Genomic DNA, 17,482 nt, shown 5'->3' with positions numbered 1-17,482 from the left:
CATACACACACAGTGTGTGTGTGAGAGAGAGAGACACGGAGGGAGGGAAGGAGGGAGGGAGGGAGGGAGGGAGGGAGGGAGGGAGACACAGAGAGAGAGAGAGAGAGAGAGAGAGAGAGAGAGACACGGAGGGAGGGAGGGAGGGAGGGAGGGAGAGAGGGAGGGAGACAGAGAGAGAGAGAGAGAGAGAGAGACAGAGAGAGAGAGAGAGAGAGAGAGAGACAGAGAGAGACAGAAAGAGAGAGAGAGACAGAGAGACAGAGAGAGAGAGAGAGAGAGAGAGAGAGACAGAGAGAGAGACAGAGAGAGAGAGAGAGAATAGGGCACTGTCCCAGGGTGCAGGCACGTTCCTTCCTCCTGTATGTGCAAATGACGCTGCCATTAGGAAGTCTTCAAGTCTTGCTCCTGGTGGACGGCGGCGAGGCGATGACAGTGATCTGGTGTGCTGGGCTGTTTGACAGGAGCCCTTTCCTGTGCCTAGAGGGATGGGATGCGGAGCTCATTGACAGAGGGTGGGGAGGAGCCGACTCACTCAAGGCAGGATAGATAACAGCACCTTCCCTGAGTGATTTCCATCATGGTTCTAATTTCCAGATTTGTCCTTAGTTTAATTGTTACCGTGGTTCTGGGGGAAATGCTCAGGGCAAAAATAAAATAACATCATCTGGTCCCTAGAACCTCAATTTTCACTTCTCAGATACTTGAAGAAAAGAGAAGTCAGAAACAAACCCTTTCACATCTCCAGTTGGGCATAGTCTCTCCCAAATGCTCTCAAAGAAGGTGAATTTTTTTAATCAATGAAAAGGGAGTGTCCCTAGACCTGGCATCTGCACCTACAGCTAGCACCCCCTCCATCCCACAAGCCGCCCCCAAACCCACCACAAAAACGGTCATGGAGCAGGTCAGACTTGGCTGCAGCTGCCCAGGGTGCTAGGCTGCTGCCTCCTCACTGCCTATGTTGCAGCTTAATAAAGCTTAATAAAAGGTGTGATTGCCATGGCAACCTCAGAAACACTGTCAAATAGATGGCCAATTATTATTCACTCATTTACTGTTTATTGTAGCGATGCCAATCACAATGAACTCCAGGGGTGTATTAATGGAGATGTGATCCCGGGCTCAGGGCCCTGGGGGAGCAGCATTGGAATGCCTCCTTCATTAGCATGTAGCATTCCAAGGGGTGGGCACACAGCCTTTCTCGGGTAACTTAGCACCCAAGCCCAGGCAGGGAGGACAGAAGTGCGTGCGCACACACAGACACACACACAGACACACACACAGACACACACACACACACACACACACACACACACACACACACACACACACACACAGTGCCACTGGAGCAAACCCAGACCTCCAGACAGACGGACAGACAGAGATCTTTCTTTGCTCAGCCCTGGCAAGAATTTTGAAATTCTTCACCTTCCCCCTGGACCCTTTCCACATTTCAAATTCGATAAACAAATCCTCTGCCTTGTTAAACCTTAGCCAAGCTCTGGGGGAAGAGGAGCCAAGGCCAGTTCCCCTCCTGGGCAGCCCTCTCCATTGGTGACTTAGGAGGCTGGAAAGGAAAACAGCCCCAACAGTGTTTCTCCCGGGACAGACTGAGCATCCCTTCTTCCAAATGCTTAAGTGAGAAGGGATTCAGATACCGGAGTTTTCTGGATTTTGGAATAGTTCCATATACATAATGAGATGTTTTGGGGACCCAAGTCTAAACATGAAATTTCAGGTGTTTTCCGAACATCCACACAGCATGGCAGTGGTTCTATACATTCTCGTTGCACCTAAATTTTGACTCTTCACTTGGGGTCAGGTGTGGACTCTCACGCTGTCATCATTCAAAAATGTCAGAATTCGGGGGCTAAGGGATGGCTCTGTGGGTTCAGACTGCTTGCTGTGCGGCACCGTGGCCTGAGTCTGAATCCTCAGCACTCGCATCAAAGCATGCACACCTGTAAAACCAGAACTACGAGGACAGAGGCAGGGGGATCGCTGGGTGTGCTGGATGATTGCCCAACTCTAGACTCAATGACTCAGTCACAAGGAGGCGAGGTGAGGAATCACCCATGTCCTCCTCTGGCCTTCGCATGTGCAAGAGGGTGCATATACATGCACACACGCACACACACACACACACACACACACACACACACACACACACACACACACACAGTTTCAGATTTGGGAGCCTTTCAGATTTTAGAGTTTTTAAAGAGGGATGCTTCAGTGGTGGCACACACCTCTAATCCCAGCACTTGGGAGGCAGAGGCAGGAGGATCTCTGTGAGTTTGAAGCCAGCTTGGTCTACAGAGTGAGTTCCAAGACACCCAGGGCTAACACAGAGAAACCTTATCTTGAAAAACAAAAAACCCTCTCGACTCTGAGCACTGCCCTTTTCGGTCCTCCTCTCCCATGCCTGGGCACCTCGATGATGCATCGAGTTGCTAACGTGCATCTTATTCTTCCTGTTCTCTTTTTTAAGGATGCAGTGAGTTGCTTCTTGAAGTGGAAGTTGCAGGTAGACTCTTTCCCAGCTTGACTCCTCAGCAGGATCATGCCAAGTCCTCTCAGAGAGGAGAGAGGGAGGGTGGGTGTCCACAGGGAAGGAACTTCCTGAGGCCGGACAGTGCTGATGGGTGTGGAAGCAGCGAGCTTCCGAGTCCAGCTCACTGTAGCTGAAATGACTGGAGGCGGAGGGCCACACAGAGCACGGGAGGGCTTAGTCTTTTGGAGAAGTAAGGGAAACCACAGGCCACATCTGGGGACCGGAGGCTGCCACCAGAGGAGTGAAGAAGTCGTAGAAGAGGGTCTTTGAAAGTCACCTAGGCAGGTGGCACTTCCGAAAGTTGATTTGGTGGTAGTATGGAGGATGACAGGTTGGTGCAGTGTGAGGATGTCCCTGCACCAGTCCTAGCTAGGGACAGAGAATAAATAATAGCTGAACTAAATCTCAAAAGCCCAACACTCAGAGTTCAATTCTAGTTCCCCACTAACTAGGTGATGTGGCAAGTTCTTCAGAATCACTGACCCCCCCCCCCCCCCCCCGGGACCTCAATCTGTCGAATAAGAATACTGGATACCACACCTTGTGTTTGTTCTCAGCATCAGCTGAGACGGTCCCACCTCTTGTCATGGGCATTCTATAAAACTCGGGTTTACCTTAAGGCGAGGTCTTAGAAGGAATGTGTCTAAAGTGCAGACAGATATGAAATAGCATCTGTCACGTAGCAGGTGCTCAAAAAATATCTGTTGAAAGAATCACAGGTTGAACCCAGGAGGAAGAAAGGAGAATTAAAGATAATCTTGAACATTCTAGAATGATTACTTGAAAGGGTCCTTACTGAAGGCAGACCAGAGGAGGTGAGTACTCACGGAGGAAGTCTCAGGACCCATCTTCCACTTCTCTTCCGGTTCTGAGGCACCTGGTCTCTGTCACTGTGATCAGATTTCTTCCCAGAGGGCCTTGCTTCCATTATAGTGGATGCTCTGCCAAGATGATAAAGGAAAGAAAGACACCTGTCCACACAGGTTCATTTCTTCAGCTCTCTGTGGCCAGGTGGTCATTTTCACACCTGGAGAGAGGAGAGGGGAAGGGAGGTCATGTTCATTAGGGGACAATAACTCAGACTTGTCCCTTCCCTTCCGTGTGCAGGCTAGGGACATCACTCCATCAAATCTTCACGATATAAACTTTCAAGCTTGGCATTATTGACATTATCCACTTTTCAGAGGTGGAAAATGCAACCCAGAGAGGCTCAGGGATTAGCCTAAGATCATGTAGGTAGTATGTAAAGGAAACACAGTCCAACCAGATCTCCTGGCTTTGAGACCCAAGAACTGAGGAAACCTGTCAGCATGAAGGATGGGAGAGAAATATGAGCAGAGGGCCATTTATGATGGGCTCCACCCTCCAACCTCTAAGGGGCTGCAGTTCCTAATACTCACACCCCTTCTGCTTGAGAGCCGTCTACAGGCCTGATCCTACACTTGCCCTGTCGCTGTCTCCATCCTCTTCTCCAAACTCTCCCACATCCCCCTCCTCTGGCTGCCCCAGTGCCCACAGGAGCCTGGCCTCCTTCAGAGATCTTCCTGTTTACCAGCTCTTACCTTTTGGCTGTGATTTGACAGGGAAATGCCCCACATAGGCTCCTGTGGAACACTTGGTCCTCAGCTGGTTCACCTGGTTCAGCTATGTGGGGAAGTTATGGAGCCTTCAGTTCCTGGGGAGGGGACTCTAAAGGTTGGGTACCCATGAGGTTGCAGCCCACTTTTGCTGCCTTCTGACCATGGGAAGAAGCGGCCACAGCATGCTCCTTCTGTTAAAGTCAGCTGTCAGTCATACCTTCTGAGGCTGTGTGCCCAAATAGTGCCCTCCTCCTTTGTGGCCCCACGCCTGGTACTTTGCTGCCAGTACAGGATGTTGGAGAGAAAGCCAGGTCCCAGAGACAACAGAGGGGATTGCTTTGCCCAGACCCCCATGCTTCTGCAACTCAGGGACACCCAGCAAGACTCAGTAAAAGAGGCCCTTCATCTCAGAGTCCCTCCCTGGCTGCATCCTCTGAGGTAATCATGGTTTGTTGGCTGTTGAGGGCTGGCTATACACCAGAGCCTGTATGAAGCACCTTGCACACACTCTCACCATTTGATAGCCCGGTAGTCAAAGTCAGCAAGATCCATCTCTCTCTCTCTCTCTCTCTCTCTCTCTCTCTCTCTCTCTCTCTCTCTCTCTCTCCCTCTCTCTCTCTTTCTTTCCCAGATATGGTCACTAAGGAACCAAGAGGGTCAGTGATTTGCCCAACAGTCCATGGCTAGGAAGAGAAACAGCTATAACATTGGGACCTAAACCTACTAGACTTCAAAGTGTGACCTCTTACCCATTAAGGTTCATTCCTTCCTGCAGACACATAGATCCCCCACTGTGCCTGTGCATGGTCTACTGAGTGACATGCTGACTATGGGGCATGAGGACCTGGAATAGCATCCTTCCAGGTGGGGTGAGTAGGTGATGCTGTGAAATCCTACCATGCCTCCTCTCAGTCATCCTGAGTACCAGGAGGAACATCAGCATTGGGACACATGGCCAGGGATACCTGTACTCTTTATTCCCTGGGTCTCCTCAAGGTGCCGTCTGTGAAGCAAGTCACTTAAACTCTCTAAGGCTTATTTTGCCCGTTACAAAAATGTAAATAACTATCACAGCATAAGTCACGGGGTTTTATGAGGACTTAATAGGATAATGGACGTGAAATGCTTTATAAACTGTAAAGTACCACACAAGCGTGAGGCTTTGTAATTAATTACCGATGAGTATGCACATGCTCACACACCCACATCCATAGGTGCCCATTCATCCGTACAAACACACATTCTCGCTCCAAAGAGAAATTAGCATAAGGATGCAGCCTGCTTACAGCCTCATGCTGGGACCTCCCTGCGTCCTCCACCCTCCCTTCACCATTACCCACTTAGACTGAGTGGGCTCCGGGAGGCTGAGCGGGCTGAAGAGCTTGGAGGAGAGACAGGTGGGGCTGGAGCACACACACCCTGCTCCGGCACACCTGCCTGTCCTCCTGCTGCTGTCTGGGTTAGTTTGCTGGTTCCTTGACAAACCAGCACCTGGGGAAGCACAGCCAGCCCTTGGGAGAAGATGCCGAGCAGAGCAGGTTACCTAAAAAGGAGGTTCCACGGCAGAGGTTTTCCCTGGGGACCAGATGTTCACTCATCTGTCCTCCCCAACCCCTAATATGTATTGAGCACCTACCTACTGTATTTGCAGGCCTGTTCCCAGTGCTAGGAACATACAGAAAAGTCTACTAGGTTGGGGTGGGGCTCAGTGGGAGAGTGCTTCCTGTATAGGCTGTGAGTTCCATCCCCAGCAAATCCAGAAGAAAGAACCTCTATGTATTCATTTAAGGCGGGTATGTGAGAAAGGTGCAGATGTAGGGAACCGTGGCTCCCTGGGGAAGGATGGCCAGCTTTGTGCCTCCTGGGCAGGTCTACTGTGCACTGTCAGGTGATACCAAACTGGTGAGTGCTCAGATGAGTTTAAACTTTACTCTGTAGGCCGTCTGGAGCCAGGAAAGGAAATCGGCAAAGATGAGCTAGGTAGATTACTCTTTGGTTTTCTTTTCTTTTCTTTCTTTCTTTTTTTTTTTTTTTTTTTAAAGATTTATTTTATTTATTATGTTACAGCATGTATGACTTCAGGCCAGAAGAGGGCACCAGATCTCATTACAGATGGTTGTGAGCCATCATGTGGTTGCTGGGAATTGAACTCAGGACCTCTGGAAGAGCAGTCAGTGCTCTTATCCTCTGAGCCATCTCTCTTAAAAAAAAAAAGTCTTCAAACTTGATAGCATTTGACAAAATCATCATGCTAAAACTAGTGAAAGAACATGAAATGTATGAAGATAAGTCCATAATCATCCCCACATCTGCTGCCCCACCCCTGTTCTACGCTGCACCATGGTTCTCAAAGTGTGTTCCCTAGGAGGGTGGCAGTAATGTCACTCAGGATGTGTTCATCAGACCCAGTGTTGGTCACTCCACCGCTGCAAGGTCAGGAACTCTGGGGTGGCCCAGGCATCTAGCACCTTCTAAGCAGCCTTCTAAGTATTGATGATTGTATGAGGCAGTTCCTCACATCTGTAATCCAGGAAGAAAGAGTCCCTTGAGCTCGCAGGTACAGATTTTAGTTCACAGTCTTAGTTCCATTGACTATGGGCCCATGGTGAGGCAGAACACCATGGTGGCAAGAACACGTCGAGAAAAAGGCTGTCTCTCTCACGGTGGACAGGAAATAGAGAGAAAGGGACCAGGGGTCACCTACAATCTTCAAAGGGGCCTGTTTCCTCTAGCTAGGTTCTGTCAGCGTTTTCATCGTCTCCCTAAAACATCACCAAGTGTGCAACACAAGCATGCAGCCTTTCCACCCAAACCATAACACCAATGGTGTTAAAACTTAGGGTTTCTGCTGTATGCCATGCAAGGCACCCACCATTTTCAACCTCCTTCCACGCTCGTCATGTACATGCCTTTTTTAAAAATGAATGATACTCTCTATAAAGCAACCTCTTTATCTCATGTTGTAATATATCCCTATTCAACAGTTACAGGACTGACTCATTAAAAGATATGTATATTATTTTCTAGGGTATGGGTTAATAAAATGCATTCAGATATCTACTGTTGGGTCTCCAGGTTATTTACAATTATGTCATTACCTAAAATCATGCATTATAATAAGCAGCCCAATCTGGCAGTCTTTCATACTAATGCTTTTGTTTCCATAGGATGGATCTGTTGAAAGTGGTAACGCTGAATCAAAAGTTATAGTCTTCTCGTCATAACAGGTATCACTGCCTTGACTTCCCCCAATGCCACAGAACTAAACAATCCCACCAGCAAAATAGGAGCCCCTGGGTTTTGTCTCATCTTTACCAGCTGTTGGTGGTGTAGCTCCTCAACTTCACATTTCAAAATCAGGATGGCAATAGGTGGGAAATGGATGTGATCCAATGGAGAAGAGGTAAACCTGTAGGCAAGAGACCAGGTAGGGGGCTGCTGTGTTGACTCAGGTGAGAGAGGGGAAAACATTTGAATCTAGAAAGCCTCTGGGAGGGGGCAGGACGGGTTAGATCAGAGGACTGGCAGGAACCTTCCATGAGTCCCTCATTCAATCGTCATCACCCTCTATTTTCCAGATGACCCCAGGACATTTTGAGGAGGTGACTTGTCTACTAACCCATCCAAAGCCCATTCTAGGGGAACTGGCTCCTGCTGGTTAATTTCGAGGGTCATCCTCTGAATGTGTCTTGTGAAGGCTTTCCCAACAAGGAGTCAGAGGGAGAAAGAAGATTCACCCTGAATATGGGTGGTTCCATCCCCTGGTGGGGTCCTGGACTGAATAAAAAGAGATAAAGGAGAAATCTAGTTGCGCTCGGGGCTTCCTCCCTCCCTGCTTTCTGAGTGCCAATCTGATGGAGGCCAATCCCTTCCACCACTGTGGTCTATATGCCTTCAAACCAAGACCCAAATGATTTCCTCCCTCTCTCTGGTTGCTTGTTGCCAAATATTCTGTCACAATTATGAGAAAAGTTGTCAATATACCCTTCCAGCCCTGGTCTCCCCTCACCTCAGAGTTCCTGACCCTGGTCTCCAGCAACTGGTAAGCAAGAAAGGGTCGGGTGGGCAGGACACACAAGGTGATCCATAAAGTGGCCTGTGGCAAGGGTCTGTGGTCAGGGGGCAGCGTGAAAATCAGGTCCCTTCTGGAGTTTGACAGGGACTTTGAGAGGGAGCTGCCATTGGTGGCAGCAGGTGGTATGAGACAGCACTAAGGAATCTGTGGGCACAGATAGGTTGGTTATAAGGTGTGTGGAAATGAGAAGCACATGGGGTAAGCTGAATGGAGAGAGGGTAGGGCAGATGTACTGAGAAAGGCAAAAACAGAGGCAGAAAAGAAAGCTTCTGCAGGAAGGCAGTGATTCAGAGCTCAGCTACTGTTGAACCAGACTTACCTCTTCCCTTCCCACAATGCCCTGCAACTCTGCAGCCCTGAGACCCTCATCCCCATCAACCATTCCTCTCCATGCACACTGCAGTGGTAACCTAGGGGGTCTCAACTTTGTGTGTGTGTGTGTGTGTGTGTGTGTGTGTGTGTGTGTGTGTGTGTAACATGCATATGCCCATGTGGATGTGTGCACCTGTGGGTGTGCAACTGTGTGTGTATGTGGAAGCCAGAGGTCCTCATCAGGTGTCTTTATCATTCGCCACCCTATGTTTTGAAACAAGACCTCTTGCCAATCCTGGAACTCATTAATTGTCCATCTGGCCTGGCCAGTAAGCTCCAGGCAGTCTCCTGTCTCCACCTTCCCAGCACTAGGATTAAGATGTCCTCCACTGTGCCCAGCTTTTCACATGGGTGCCCGGGGTCCAAACTTGGGTCTGTATGATCACACAGCAAGCTCTTTACTGGCTGAGCGATCTCCCCAGACTCTGGAATTGCTGCTTCTTACAACCAATGGCCCTGGAAAGAAGAAATGGGCCAGAATGTTCACGCACACTACAAATAAGCTTTCAAAATCTAAAGTTCTCCTGACTTCAGACTCACACTATCTGAAGGAAAAATAGTACCTCAGTATAGATCATTAACAAAGTGCTTTTTATCTGTGTTATGTATTCCTAGCATTTCCTGGGAGAAAATAAATGGTCAGAGAAATTGTATGATGTCTACATGTCTTGGTTTGCTTTCTACGGCTGTTTAAAAAGCATCATGCATGACTAAATGCAATTGGAGGAGGGAAGGGTTTGTTTGGCTTACATATCCTGATTATGAAGTGAAGTCAGGCTGGGAACTCAAGACAGTTCCTGGAGGCAGGAACTGAAGCAGAGGCCATGGAGGAATGCTGCTTTCTGGCTTGCTCCCTGTAGCTTCTTCTGTCTACTCTCTTGTGCATGCTGGGACCACCTAGCCCAGAGGTGGCACCATACACAGTGGTCTGGCCCCTCCCACATCAATGATCAGTCAAGAAAATGCACCATAGACATGCTCACAGGCCAAACTGATGGAGGCATTTCTCAGTTGAGGTCCCTTTTCTCCGATGACCCAGCTTGGCTTATATTAAGTTGAGAAAAAACAGCCAGCACACTACAGCAGAACACAATGAAAGAGGAAAGATTGGAATCCTGGTCTTCAGATTCCAGACTCCATCTGCATCCTCTGTCTCTCTGCAGAGATGGTACCCAGGCCACAGATACCTAGAACACCTCCGCATTTGCCCTTCTCCACTCACATCCCTCTTATCATATACTATGATTCCAGAATCTGCTGTGCGCGTATGCTGAAGGGTGTGAGCTCTGGTTCAAACGGCAATGTTGACAGACAGATCTAGAAGTCCACATGGTTATTCACACCAGGAACCTGGGTCAAACTCTGAAGGTTTAGATAGAAGACCCCAGTACCAAAGAGGGTCTTTTCCAAAGGTGTAACTCAGGGAATAAAATCCTTTGTTCTTAATTAGATTGCTGTAAAAACATATCTATTTTAACTTTGGAGTGATTCATTAGCCTCTACCAAGACAGGATCATGAGTAGGTTTAAAAGCCAAAAATAACTAACATTTATTGAATATTTATTATGCTTCAGGCATTGTGCTAAGTTCTTTACATAAATTCATTCGCAGTTCCCAATAACCCTATGAGGTGCTATTATGCTCATTTCTCAGATAAGGGAACTAAAGCTAAGAGAGGTTAATTAACTTGCCTGGAGATGGAAGGCTCATAGGGGGACCTGGATTCGAACCTTGGTAGCCTGCCTTTGTTCTGCCTGTCGGATTATCTGGCTCTTCTTACAGAGTTCAGGCCCCTGAGCAAATGGACAATGACCAAGGGACTGGCTGAGGGCTGGAAAGGAGAGAGCGTATGGATGATGCCTGCTGTATCTAATCTACTCTTCAAAGACATGGGCTGGTTGGTAGGGAGTCCACAGCATCTGGAAACAGGCCAAAGGCTCTGGGTACCCATTTGGAGAATTAGGACCTGACTCCAAGAGATGGAGGAAGGAGGGCAGAGAGGAGGAGGGACAACCGAGAGAAAAGGGGGAGGAGGAAGGAAAGGAGACCAGTGTTTTCTGGTAGACAGAAACAAACCTTCACACATTATTCTCTTGGACCAATCACCACCTCTTCCATCTTGCCCTGGGGCTGATCTAAGGGATAAACAGGTAATAAACAGGTAAGAAGTCCCCAGAGGAATCCCAGGAGAAAGATAATTCCGTCTGCCTCTGACCCGTTGCCATCTCAAACTCTCTCTGGGGAACTTCTTTGAAGGATTCCTGGTTTTCTCTGGACAGCCCACTGAGGAAGCAGGAGATCCTGGCTGCTGACTCTGTGTCATTCTGAGCGGATCATGGAATATGAAGACAGCAGCCCCTTACTTTCTCTGCTATCCAGTGGGATCAGCGGTCCACCCCACAGCTTGCCTCCCAGTGAGGCCATGCCTTTGAAAGGCACCTGAACTTGGTTAAAGTCTGTGTACACAAGCGTAAGCTATCAATATCTCCGACTTTTCTCTTCCTCCCCTAAAGCCATATCTGCCAGGATCTTATACCCCAACTCCCAAGAGAGCAGAATCCAGAAGGGTGTCGTGGAGCCAATGTCACCTTGTCATATGCCCAGCCTCTGCAGCTCTACTCACAAGAGAGCAGTCCTCCCCATGCAAGAGGTGGCTATTCTCTGCCACAGTGCTCAGTGGCTGCTTGGAAGACTCCCCGTCCCTATCCCAATGTTACCTTCGAGAGTCAAGCCAAATCCCCGGCTGTAATCACCTCCAAACTGAACTTGAGACCACGAGGGTTCGAGACAAGGAGGTGCCCAGCCCTGTCTGCTCTGGAAGGCAGACAGAGCACACCGCACACCATCTCACAGTCCATTTTTCAAAGTTTGACGTCAATTTGCGGCCTTAGATTGGTTTTTGTTTCTCTGTACTTTGTTTTCTTTTTTGGTGATGAATGGTTATTGTCAGGCTGGCTTAGGAGAAGCGATAGGCAGCCGGTGGGGGCTGGGGCGGAGAGAGCACAGTGGGGGGTTTTCATGGTGGAGTTATTGTTTACATTTCTCTTCTAGGGATGAAAGGGAGTAGGAGGTGCCTGAGGCCACCCAAGGGTCATATGAGATAGATACCAGGGTCACTTTGTGGCTGTGTTCCCCTTCATCCCAGCCAGGAGAAAGCAAGACCTCTGGCCCTTTCTTCTCCCCGTAAGTACATGGTCTGGTCTGAGGGGGTGGGCAGTATGTCACGGCTGAGGTGGCTGACGCTGTCAACTGCAGATAAATACAGCCAAAACAGACCCAGAAAATTATTTCCTCTTAATGGAAAAATTATCAGGCCCTGAGCAGCCTGATCTAAGGGCTTTTAGAAGCCTAGAGAAATACACTCAAGCCTGCACTCAGGCTCCTCTCCCCAGCTCCCTCCCGGGACAGCTCTGCAAAAGCCACGTTCTCCCAGACTGCACAAAACCCACACAGCACGTGGGCCTGGCAGGAGGAAAACAGCCTCAGAAAGACCACAGCTTAGGGTCACAGAGGTGATTTGCTTAGGGTCTTCAGGGCTGTGAGCTTGAAAAGATCGTAGAAATCACTCTGCCCATCTTGCTCACGTCCCAGATAATTAAAGTACATCCCAGAGAGAAGTGACTTTCCAAAGGTCCTTGGCCACTCAGCACCAGGACAAGAGACTGGAGCTTTTTCCTCCAAGTTCTCCAAGTTCTGTTTCTATTACCCACAATCCCCTGGTGCACTATGCAGATATAACGCCTCTTACTCAAACACCGGGCCGATAGGCCCAGGGGCATTGAATTCTAGGCAGGAATTGTCTTATTAAAGGCTTTTTTTTTTTTTTCAGTACTAGGATTCAAACCCAGAGCCTGCTTGCTTGCTAGCAAGCCTTCCACCCCTGAGCTACAAGCCTGCAATTCTCCTTCCTTTTCCACAGTGGTGTGACTCACTGGACCCAGAGCAAACAGTTCTACCTCATTGACTCTGGGCTCATCACTTGCTTTGATTACCACAACATTAGCGTTGCGCCAGGGAGCGGAAGTTTCGGTGTGCTTGCATGACTTAGCTGAGTGGTTAGCATTTCTGCAGCCAGCCATGATCTACAAGCAGTCACATCTGGAGCAGATCTGAGCACACCCCTCAGCCCAAAGCTGCTACCCCAATCAGCACACGCCACTCAATCAAGCACAGATGCCTTTGTTACAAGCCTGTGGTCTTTGCAGCCGCGTCCCAGCAGAATCCAGCAGCCATTGTAGTCCTAGCCTCCATTTTGAGGTAGAGCCCAGACTAGATTTCCTCTTTTTCTGGTCCCTGAGGCCCCTCAGAGTTAGAGGAGAATGCTGACATGCATCGGCGTGGCAAGTGGGCCTATGGTTGTGACAAGACCTTCACAGGCTGAAGGAACCCAGTGTGGTTTAGATTTATCTTCTTTTTCTCCCAAGAGACTCCTTATGGCCAAAGCTTATTGTGTTAATTATGAGAGGGCTGGCTAGTGTCTCAGTCCCCACATCTCAGTCACTTCATGTCTTCTTACACTTTCTGTTGCTATAGTAAAACACCCAAGACTGAGTGTGTGTATATGCATTTATATACATACATATATATATATACATATACATATATATATGCATGTATGCACACACACAGAAGTTTGTTTTGGCTCATGCTTTCGGGGTTTAGGGCATCTCCAGAGCATCCCATCAGCATCTGTCTGGCTTTTGGTGGGAGCCTAATAGAGGAAGAGCGGCTAGAGATGCATGAAAAAAAAGAAGCCCCAAGGCCTAAAACAGCTAACTTATTCCTACAAAGTAGATAGTACTCTATCCGTGATTCATCTCCCAAGACCCAAATACCCCCCCAACATGCACACACTAGACTCTGGCTCCCAGCACCACCACACTGAGGAATTAAGGTTCCAGCCTGTGGCTCTCAAGGGACACGCTCAAACCTTCCATGTGGCACACTGTTTACTCACGTCACAATCTCATACATCGAAGTTACCCAGAGGCTCAGAGTCCATCTGTCTAATATCTTTGTTATCTTCCTTGGACCTACTTCCAACTGTGTGGAGCAAAAGGAGACAGTGTAGAAATCTCTGAGAAGATCTGAGCACCCTGCAATTCTACCCATATTTCATTGGCCAAAATTCAGGCAAGTGGCCCCACCCATCTGGAAGGGAGGAAATGGATGAGTCCATACACCAGGAAGAACACCACCACCATGAGGGACTAGTCTTTGCCGTGATGACACTACTCTTTAACACACTCTCCTGTGCCCAAGGCTGCAGATCACCCAACAGAAGCTTCCTTCCGTTGATCTCTCCTGGGATCCTGAATTTGTGGAGGCTTCTCCTTCAGTGAGAATACTGGCTGTCCTCTGCTCTCTTCGATTTCCATTGACTCAAATCCAAATTCTTCCCCTTTTCATAGATTGGTCAAATTGATGTGTACAGCCTGCCGGACTCTGGTCCTCTGTGTCCCCAGGAGACTTCTTGTTGGCTCCATCCTAGCTCATCCTCTGCTCCAGGCACAGATTCAACTGTCTTCTGGGACATCATAGTTTGGCCATACCAAGAGGAAAAGCTCACACTTAATGAGAACATAGGAAGCTGTTTTGAATTATTGAACAGAGGAGTGCTATTTCAATGGAAGTGGGGTTTGAAGAGGAGCCAGTTAGCTAACTAAATTAGAATGGACCAGGAGGGATGCAGAATGGAGAGGGGAGAATGTGAGACGTCTACTGTGATAATCCAAGAAAGAATGTCAAGAGCCTGGACTAGAACTGAAGATGAGTCATAAAAAGAAGAGGAGGCGCTCAAGAGAGGATGGTGAAACTGGGGCTCACGCAGGAGGCACCTGTTGCTTGAGATGGAGGTACAGTGGAGGCGGAGACAGACACAGCCCATTTCCAGCTCTGGGGCAGCAGCACACTTCCAGAGCGTCTGATTGCCTCAGCCCACCTGCCAGCCCCCTTGTGCTCAGCACCACCAAGTAGCAAGACTGCCTGGCCCTTCCAATCTACTTGCAAGGAATGTGGAGTTACATTTAATTAAAAGTATCTACACAGAAACGAGATTAATTAAGTCTCTTTTACCCAGGAGCCCTCTCTTTGTGTTCACTTAAATGAGGTTTTAAATGTTGTCTCAATGTTATATCTGGGCAAGATTTCTCCAGACAACATTCGAGTGCTTCCGAGGTTCCACCGTAGCTGGCTGCAAATTATTTCACGATGAGAACAATCCAAGGACAGTCTTCCCCCTGCCTCAGTCAGCTGAGCTCCAGGCAGGTGGGGACCTTGGGCCACAGAAAGTAGAATTTTAAAATGAAATGGGGGGGGGGGGTAAATTCTCTCAGGCAAGAGCTGCCTCCCAAGGCTTCCTCTCAATGTAGAACAGGTGGTCTGAGATGCTCTCCGAGTCCTGTGTAGGGAGCACTCACGTGATCAAAGTTGATCTGAATACAAACACGGCTATCCAGAGGCAAGCAGCTGAGGCAGGCCAGCCTGCAGCCAGTGTCCACAGAGCCCGACAAGGAAGCTGGGGAGGAGTCATGGAAGGGCAAAGAGCTCCAGCAGGCTTTAGCACACTGTTTCAGGCTACTTGCCGGAATCTACTTTTAACTTTTTTATTAAGAAATAATAATTGCGTATCTTCCTGCAGTGTGGTGTCATGTTTTCAGTAGGATGTATTAATTGTAGAGAATAATGGGTTTCATTGTGACATTTTCATACATGTCCATAGCATGCTTTGGGTTTTTTGTTTTGTTTTGTTTTTGGCTTTTGGTTTTTCAAGACAAGGTTTCTCTGTGTAACCCTGGCTGCCCTGGAATTCACTAAGTAGACCAAGCTGGCCTCGAACCCAGAGATTCACCTGCCTCCCAAGTACTAGATTAAAGGTGTTGGAGGCATACTTTAATCTTCTTCACACCCATTTCCCTACATCTCTGCCCAACAACAATTCCCCAACAACAATTCCCCAACTTCTACTGTAATGTCCTGTTTACCTTACTGGATTCCACATACAAGCAAAAGCACGGGCTCTGTATCATTCTGACCCTGGCGTAACCTTTTTCTTAATATTGTGCCTCCCAGTTCCACCCATTCTCCTACCAATGATATAATTCTGTTTTCTGTGGCTGAATTAAGAACTCCATTGTATAAAATTACATTTTCTTTTCTTTATTCACTCATCTATTGACTGGTATCTAGGTTATCATAGAATAACTCTCCAGAAGAGATGCCGCAGGCAATAAAGCGATTGCTATGCAAACTTTTAGATGGGGGTTCGGGTCCGCAGGACCCATGTAAAAGCTGGGTGTGGCAGGTGCTGGTCTGTAATGGTAACGGTCAGGGGAATGAACACCGGAGTTCCTTGGGGCTTGCTGACCAGCCAGCCTGGCTGCTTGGTGAGCTCCAAGTTCAGTGAGAGACCCTGTCTCAAAAAATGGAATACAACTGAGGGAGACACTCAACACTGACTGCTGGCCTCCACAGGCATGTACACACACATGCACTTGCATGTACCCATATAAAAGTAAACAAATTCATATACTTTATGCACACACACACACACACACACATACATACACACACACACACACACACACACACACACACACACACACACACACTTAATTCTCCAACTGTGTGTAGTGGCACATGTTTGCAACCCTAGCACTCAGGAGACCATACCAAGAGAATTGTTGCATGTTCAAAGTCAGCCTGGGCTATATGAGTTTCAGGTTAGCCTGGGCTACAGAGTAAGAGTATGGCTTGAGAAAACAACAACAATAAGAAAGCCAAAATAAATTTTTCGAATGAGTTCATAAAAGGGCTCCATGTTTAGAGGATTATAGGGAGACACTGGAGATATAAAATATACAGCAGGGATTATCATCAGGTAGCCATGGGGGGGGGGGGCTCATTGTGAAGCCCAACATTGACTAGGAGGGGTGGGGAAAGGTGGCTCAGCCACTCTAGCGACTTACCTTTCATTGGGTCTTAGTTAAGGACCAGCCTAGGGCCAAAGAAAGTGTGTCAGATTCCCAACCTTTATTTATCCTTGAACAAACCTTTTACTTTGATAATGACCAAGGTTCAAAGATAACCCTACCTTTCCTGCCTATGATTGACTTTGTATCTCAACTTGCCTGAGCTCTGAAGTGCCCAGATTGTATCTGGGTGTGTCTGTGAGGGGATTTCCAGAGGCAATTAGCACTGAACTTGTAGACAGAAAGAAGAAAATCCATCATAGATGAGGATCCCCATTATGGGTTGACCTCATCTAATTTCCAGAATGCCTGAAGAGAACAAAAGAGCTGTAAGTGGGCAAATTCCTTCTCTGCTTTGAGCTGAGACAACCACCTTCTACCCTCAGTCACCAGTTGCCCCTGGTCTCGGGATTTTGGACATTACCTGAATTCTATCATTAACTTTTGCTGTGGGATGTTCTGTATGTCAAATGTGTTGCTGATTGGTCAATGAATAAATCACTGATTGGCAGTGGCCAGGCAGGAAGTATAGGCGGGACTAACAGAGAGGAAAATTGAGAGAACAGGAAGCTGGAGGGGGGACACTGCCAGCCGCCATCAGGACAAGGAACATGTAAAGATGCCGGTAAGCCACGAGCCATGTGGCAAGGTATAGATTAATGGAAATGGATTAATTTAAGCTGTAAGAACAGTTAGCAAGAAGCCTGCCATGGCCATACAGTTTGTAACCAATATAAGTCTCTGTGTTTACTTGGTCGGGTTTGAGCGGCTTGGGACTGGCGGGTGAGAGAGATTTGTCCTGACTGTGGGCCAGGCAGGAAAACTCTAGCAACAAATGGCGCCCAACGTGGGGCAAGAGTTTCCACCTAAAAACTGAAAAAAAAGATTCTAAAACGGAGCTAAAAACAGTTCCTAATTGTTTCTCTCAAATGAG

The 17,482-nt window shown here is 48.1% G+C and overlaps 1 long non-coding RNA gene across 3 annotated transcripts in view; it reads right to left on the bottom strand.

Moving 5' to 3' along the window:
• Window positions 1-887: 887 nt before the first annotated feature.
• LOC128123218 (uncharacterized) overlaps window positions 888-17,482 on the bottom strand; it is a 37,211-nt gene continuing 20,616 nt past the window's right edge. For 2 of the 3 annotated variants that reach the window (XR_008222602.1, XR_008222604.1), the window contains 3 exons: window positions 3,379-7,540; window positions 3,166-3,252; window positions 888-2,920 (listed from right to left, as the gene is read on the bottom strand). This is a non-coding gene — a long non-coding RNA (uncharacterized LOC128123218). The remainder of the gene's footprint in view (window positions 2,921-3,165; window positions 3,253-3,378; window positions 7,541-17,482) is intronic. The other variant, XR_008222603.1, reaches the window with a different exon arrangement.

The sequence above is a fragment of the Peromyscus californicus genome, unplaced genomic scaffold, assembly GCF_007827085.1.
Source record: "Peromyscus californicus insignis strain IS unplaced genomic scaffold, ASM782708v3 Scaffold_11__1_contigs__length_118956290, whole genome shotgun sequence".
Classification (NCBI taxonomy): Eukaryota; Metazoa; Chordata; class Mammalia; order Rodentia; family Cricetidae; genus Peromyscus; species Peromyscus californicus.
This window is presented reverse-complemented; position numbering and strand designations above follow the sequence as displayed.